Source organism: Coturnix japonica, chromosome 8, assembly GCF_001577835.2.
Source record: "Coturnix japonica isolate 7356 chromosome 8, Coturnix japonica 2.1, whole genome shotgun sequence".
In the NCBI taxonomy this organism is placed as follows: domain Eukaryota; kingdom Metazoa; phylum Chordata; class Aves; order Galliformes; family Phasianidae; genus Coturnix; species Coturnix japonica.
The window spans coordinates 11,395,002-11,402,491 of NC_029523.1; the positions used below are offsets into that span (position 1 = coordinate 11,395,002).

The following is a 7,490-nucleotide window of genomic DNA, read 5'->3' on the forward strand; positions in this document are numbered from 1 at the left end:
ACCAACTCTCTGCATTTGAAGTCTGGAGGAAGGATAAAAATGCTTGGAAACACAGAGCGGGCAGAAAGATAACCCTTTGGATTACAGAAACTTGACCAAGTCTAGCCTATGACAGGGATCTAGCCCTGTTTTATTTGATCCAGCAGATATTAAATGTCACCTTTTTCCTGACCCCAGCAACATCCAGCTCTGACCCATCACCTCATTAACACAATTCCAGCATTTCCAAGCATCCAGCCTCTCTGGGCAGAGCTGTCCGTAACAAACAGCCAATATCAGTAACCAATTCCCCTAGCTATAAAGTACATTAAAACCAAATTACAAACTGCATTTATTAAAACAGCTAACAAGGCCAACAACAACAAAAAAAGCAGAACTTTAAGATGAAGCATGCTTTATCAGGCATGTTTCATTCCTGTTCACATGCATCTGGTTCACAGGGAGCACACTATTAGTCTGGTACACCTGATCTGACACTCCCACTTGTGCTAATTTCTCCCCTAACCATGAGGAGTGCCAGCTGCAGCACACCCCATCCAGCAGCACCCTGAGTGCCCCTGCCAGTGTCTGCAATCTGTTTTCACAGCCAGCACTGAGGTGGTGGCACTCAGACCTTCCCCAGACAGGGATGCAGATAGTTGGGGGCAACGGTACCTCAGTTCTGAACCCTGTTGCTTAAGGCCCACTCACTTCTGCCCATCAAAAGAATTTAAGGGGATTTTTATTTATTTATTTATCAGATCTCTTTTTGCAGATCTCAAATCAGGCTGTATTTTGGTAGACATCATTTACTCTCCTCTGAAAGACAACATTTTCCTTGGCAGGTGACAAGCACCACCTCCACATTCTACTGTAGATGCTGCTAATTAAACCACAGTGAAATTCAGATAATTAGCAACCTTTTCTAGCACGGCAGGTTACTTATTCTAAACCTTTTTTCCAGATGAAATGGTATTCAAGACATTTTAAAAATCTACTAATTTTCAGACTCTTAAATGTATTTTCCATTCTAACAGAAAGAAAAAAAAAAAAAAAGAAAAACAGAACAAATCATTACTGAAAGCAGAGAAAGCATTTATCACCAGTGTTTGCATTTTGCTACGTCTGACCATCTGAACACTAACAAGAATGTGTTCAATCTCTCATCTGAGATGGTCTCTCATCACAAAGATAGATACAGTCTTTTTATTACATTTTTAAAATAACAGTAGATATTAAAACCAGTTTAATAGCTGTATCTTTATCAGAGATCCTTTTAAACTTTCAGCAATGTATTACATTACCAGAGTATGTTATGCTGAGGATGCTCCAATACTTAAACACATGTTGCTGATGCCTCTAAGTGGAATTGTTTAGATTGAAGATTAATGTAGAGGTGACGTAATTACTTGAATGGATGAACCCAGTCAAATGTAAGAATATTTTAGAGTTAAAAAAGGGGAGCTTTGTTTCCAACTCTTGCATAAAGGGGACTGCCCCCACCTGCCTTCTCACCCTAGAATATCAGTGGCTGTTGGTCACAACATTGGCCATCACAGAGAATACAAAAAACTCTTCCCTCCTTTTCTCCTGAATTGCAAAAACTGTAATTCCCTTCCAGTTACTCTCTACAGCATTCAGCAAGGCTGACTAAAAAGGATACACATTATGGCAGGGCTGCCTGAGCTGCTAGGCTGCAGTACCACACCTGACCCTCACCCAGTATGCTGCACTTCATCCCAGCACTGGGCAGCACAGCTGCAACTTTTGCCTTCTGCTGCCTACAGCCTTTGAACACCCCTAACAACAAGTCAGATGTTCTGCTTCTGCCTCCCATACACGCCTCTAATCACACTACTTCTTCATCAAGCTGGGAGATCTGCAGGGGTTAACCCTGAAAAAATTTACAGTAAAGGCAGCATTTATTGTAGTGGCAATTACAGAAAGAGAAAAAGCAATTTCGTCTTTTATGTGGCTCACAGTTTCATTAATGCCATACACTTTTAGCCGACTTGAGTTGTTACGCACTAACTCAAAAAGACGTGGTACGCAAACAGTGCTGAAATGAGAAATAAAGAAATAATGCAGGGCAAACTTTAACTTCTCAAATGCAGGCTTAATTCTTCAAATACCAGTAATGCTTTCATTTGACAGCTTTATTAGTATCCTAAGCTTCAGGCCAAACTTGCTATAAAGTAAACTGCTCAAACGAGTCTAAGAAACAAGCAAAAAAAAAAAATCAAACAGACCTGCAAAGAATTTGTTGCTCCTCCTGTTGTAGCAGGGAGCTTTGCTCCTGATGCTTCCATAACCTCACGTGTGATGACAAAAGGAACTCAGATGAAAGGCAGCGCACCATGGCAGCAGTGGCTGTGAAGCAACACAGATCTTACAACATTCAGAGATGCTTTTGGGATTCTGCTGGATTGTCACCATGTTAGTCAAAGTTTCTCTACAGTGATAAGTATCATTTTATATAGCACAGATGATGGATTACACAAAGACTAATCACAGCAATTCTTTTTGCTGACCCTCAAGATCCAAAATCCCAGAGTTTGGAATTCTGGCTAAAGAAAAGTCCCTGATGTTGCCCAACATGTGAACAAATGCCTAACACTTGTTCTGAGGCTTTCCAAATATTTCTGGGCAATGTAGACACAATTATCTTTGCTACACCATGGGATCAGGAAGGAAGGCGGGCAGCTTATGTTCCATTTTTCATCTATCACTTCACATGGTCACGTGAAAACCCACATCAAGTTAAGGGCATGGCTATAGTTTAAATAAATTTAGTACCATACGACTATGTCTAGCGGTTTTTCTACAAGAAGTAATTCAGGAAAGTTTAGATAAATCAACTAAACCCATGATAATAATACATGTAAGTTAAAATGCATTAAATTCCTATGTGGATATTCTCACTGAGAAGTGGTCTGACTTTACTGTAAAAGAGGATTAAGCTACCATGAACTGAGGCCATTCTCCTTCAGAATTAGATCATCCACAGAGCAGCTTAAAGCCCTCTAGCTTTGGTGTACTTACCTCACACTTTTCATTCATCAGGATTTTCTTACAATTCAACAATCCTCGGTTAAATAAAAATCTCCCCACTTGTATATTTCTGGTTGCAGTTACAGTGCATTACCTGGTTACTTGGATCAAAAACTTCCTGTGAAAAAAAAATAGAAAATAAAACCAGCTAAAGCTGTTTTGCAAGTAGCAGAAACAGAGACATCCTTTTGTGGAGGAAAATGACAGCAGCGTACCAGTAGCCTTGGGCACTTGATAGATCACCAACTGCAGTGCTGGACTAAGCTTTTCCTAATCTTGAAAAACAAACAAACAAACACAACTTTAAATCAATCTTGCATCCCATCTGAAAGGATCTCTTCAGACAGAAAAAGGCAAACAAGGCAGCCCCATGGAACAAAGTTGCAATGGGAAGCATTTGGCAACTTTGTCCTCTAAAAATAAAGAGTGGGGTAGACGCAACACTGGGTGCCCCTTGTCACTGAGCAGAGGATACATTTTTAGAGGTTAAATAAGACGCACTCTGAAATTTACCCATCCCAGGCTCACAGATGAAATGCTAACTAATGAACAGGGAAAAGCAAACATTTTCACAGCCTGTTACCAACTCAGGTGTTAGTTCATCTGAATGATAAATTTTGTATGGCTGAATGAAAATGGATGCAATTCATGTTCCCAAGTAATACCAAGTAACTGAGGTGTAGCAAGTAAATACAAAGAAAATAAAGTAAAAAAAAATATTAACCAAATATTGCCCTTAATTGCTACTTGATTGGCTTCAAACATATCAGGGAACAGAGAGTGCTAATAATGTTGCAGTATATATATAATAATTACAAATTTATATATATATATACACACATACATACATATGGATATAGTTTTGTTTTAAACACTGACTGCATGTAGTTTGCTTCATAGCAGACAGATGCATATTTGTAATATATATTTTGACAATGTATCCACTGTCACTCTTTACAGATCTGAGCTTACAAACAGCGATAGTGGAAAAGCTTAAGAAAAATCAAAGACAGAGCTCCTGTACTTCATTTTTTCTTATTCCTTTGCTTGCTTTCATTATTCATCTGCTTTCTCAGAAAAAAAAAAAAAAAAAAAGGGAAGAGAGAGAGGAAAAGAGGAGAAGAGAGAGAGAGAGAGAGAGAGAAAGGATGTGACTACCCAAAGAGGCCTGCAGGTCCCAGCCCCACTGCTAAGCCCACACCTGCAACCCAGGTACCAGCTACAGCCACAGCTCCAAGCTCTGCTGCAAGCAGTCCCACAGGAGCAAGGAGAGTCTGCTGTTACTTCAGATACAGTCTGGTAAATATCATCTCCATGCATCTCCACACAAATATAGGCTCCTACAGACCAGAGTCTTACAACACTTCACCAAGGAAAACATGTTGCAAGTTCTGATGCATTCTCCTTCGCTAATGCTCAAGCTAAGCCAGAAAAAGCACCCCTGAAGCCCCAAAAACAAAAGACTTTTCATACTAGCTTTTGTATGGATTTCTCCTTGTTTGTGATTTTCTCAACAAATGGACCCAACATGCTGGGATTGCAGTTTGAACCGCATTACCTTAATTCATTTCTTTAGAATAAAGGTGGTTTTGGCTGGTAGAGTTGAAAAATTCTATATGCAATGACTCTCTGGAGAGCAGACTCCAGAAATCCACAACTCCATCACCCTGTGCCTTTATCTGACCCAATCTGATTCCTTCCATGCCTGCAGAGCCCCTTGGCATCCCTCCAACCATCCTGAAATCAGGTATCCTAAGGAACTGCGAAAGAGCTCTCCCTGGAAGGGGACAGTTCCTTCTCCCAGAAAGAGACCCTTTGAGCCACTATGGTTCAAGATCCATCCCTGTCACCCTCTGCTGGGCTATGCTGTCACTGGGTCCTTAAACAGGACCAAGCCTAAATCACTGAACATACGCATGCCAAATTCTTCTGTCTGGCACAGCCCAAATCTTCTGCATCACAAAGAAATATTACTTGAGGGCATGTATGTCTGCAGCCATTCAATCCATATTTCTCTTGCAAAATTTTCTTCAACATCTGCACCACTCTATGATTATCTCAATGCCATTCAATCTAACTCTAAGTTGAGTTGCCTAAGTATATTTGCATGTATATTGTAAGCATTATACTAAATGAGATGGGACTGCCTGCGTAATCATGCCATGACTTTCCCTTAGGGAAGCCTGGTAAAATTATGTTCCATTACATTTGTAAAATACTACCCATTAAAAGCAGGAATAAAACTTTTATGTTCATGCGAAACAAAGCAGAAAAATTCTCCACCCTTTAACTTATATCAATTTTGATACGAAAGAAGCATTTTCCAGGCAAGCAGGGATTCTGATTTTAAGTTCACTACAATGTGCTTCCAGCCTTGATTGTTTGATTGTTAGGCCTGCTTCCAAAATTCTCTTATTTTTTTCTTAATATTATAAAACAGTGCAGAACAAAAACAGTTCATCTGCATTGAAAAGTATAGGCAGTAGTTTTGGAAAAATCTTTCTTGGTGAACTTTCCTTATTTATAATAGCCCATGTCATGAAAGAGAAAAACGGTACTATTAAGTGTCCTTTCCTCTTGCAGCCGGTGAATTCATTGTTTTAATTCCTTGATGCTCTGGCAAACTTTCAAGTATGCCATGGGAGAATTTTAAAAATGAAGCATTCATTTAGAAGTCGCACAGTGGTGATATATACACACAGCTTCAATTTAAACCATTATTGCATACCATCCTTTTCCTTTTATAATAATCCATTAAATGCTTTCAAGTATGGAGAAGAAATAGCAACCTGTAGATCTGAATGGAGCCCAGATGACCTATAAAATACATCCTGCCTCACTGCCTGACTTGTTCCAGCTCTCATCTCTAATGGTTGCTATTGTTATTCTACCATCCAGACAACTACACACATCAATTACATATTCTTCTGGGTCACAAATACATTTTCTTAGGCAACCTTTTTGTCTTAATGCATGACGCTTTCTCTTCAACCTGTGAACAAAGTTGAAGGTCTCAATATTAAGAAATATTACTTTTTCTTAAACCATGTCGATAATTGGAAAACATCTACATTAAAATCAGGAGATACAGTTTTTTTTAACTATTCTGAAGCACTTGTGTAGACCATATATTTTCTCCTATTACACCAAACGCGTTAAGCAGCTCTCTGTGTTGTAGGTGAACATTTTTTCTTTTGTTACACCAGTGCCTGGCAGCATGGCTATAATTAAATGTCCTTTGCTTTCTTTATCTTATGACACTAACAATTCGATCAGCTTAATTGGACTTTCCTTGGCTTATATGCAGCTAGCTCAAAAGCAAAGCCTTTCGTCTGTGAAACAAACTCAAGATCTAAATTCTGTACAATTTCTGACTTTTTTAGAATCTTTGACTTCTTTTGTCTTTTTTTAATGATCCTAATTTCAAACATTTTCGTTTATCTGCTGTCATGCAAGCGTAAGACAGCTCTCAATTTTCTATTTTTATTTGCAGGTAATAGTACCAATGAGGATTTTGTTTGAGACATTTCTAAAGCAGTAAATGCATTTAACTTTTCAGGTTGATCAAGACAAACAGTTCTGGAAACAAAACATATCACTTCCACAGAACTCTTACACATCACATATATCCTCAAAATGTTTCTGTAATTGAAAAGACACAGTTGTTGTTTTAAAACACAAATGTAAAAAGAAATAAAAATCTTTCTAACAGTTCAGAAATCCCAGCTTTTGTGTTCTTTAATATCAGTAAGACAGCACAGAGAATAAACAAAGGACAGCTTAATGCTCTCTGCAAAGCATGAAGGAAATGGGCTATTTGGTAAATATTATGGAGGTGGTCTTGAAGCCCATCTCAGCAATGCACAATGCCCAGGCACCAGTTTTGCCCATCTCCAGCAGACTGTGTCTGTTCAGCAGACAGTGCTATCAGCAGGGCCTCACCTCTTCTCCTGCGTGTTGGTGGATCACACCTAACCCACTCACTCACTAACTCACACCATGAAGATCATGTAAATTCCCACTCTCCCAAACTTTGTACCCTACCTGTTCTTTCACTTACCACATATAGCTCTGATTTTATCCATGAGAGGACAGAACCTTAAAGCAAAGTGGAGGTGCAGGCTGTAGCACTGCACTCTTGCGTTTCACCTGCTCACCAGTTTCATGCCTTTAAGGCAGTTGATAGGATCCATTTAGTAGAATCCTATTCAGATCTACAAAAACCAAGGGATAAATATTATTTTAACAGGGGTTTCTGGTTGGCTGGTTGGTTTGTTTGTTTGTGCAGGCAAGGGGGTGTGTTAGGTTTAACTTTATTATAACTAAGCCTATATAAATGCAAATACTGTTTCTGTAGATATAATTTCATAAAGCAAAACTCCCCACAATCTTTAGCAGTGAAATTCAAGTGGCAACTGTGACAAGCAAAGAAAAATGAATGCAGTTAACTTCAGCCATCC

At 39.0% G+C, this 7,490-nt stretch overlaps 1 long non-coding RNA gene across 3 annotated transcripts in view; it reads right to left on the reverse strand.

Annotated features, from left to right (window-relative positions):
- The window catches only part of LOC107317371, a 44,827-nt gene extending 37,595 nt beyond the window's left edge, over nt 1–7,232 (reverse strand). For all 3 annotated transcript variants that reach the window (XR_004308231.1, XR_004308230.1, XR_004308229.1), the window contains exons 1-3: nt 7,091–7,232; nt 3,022–3,148; nt 2,229–2,349 (exon numbers count right to left, since the gene is read on the reverse strand). This is a non-coding gene — a long non-coding RNA (uncharacterized LOC107317371). The remainder of the gene's footprint in view (nt 1–2,228; nt 2,350–3,021; nt 3,149–7,090) is intronic.
- Between the last annotated feature and the right edge of the window lie 258 nt (nt 7,233–7,490).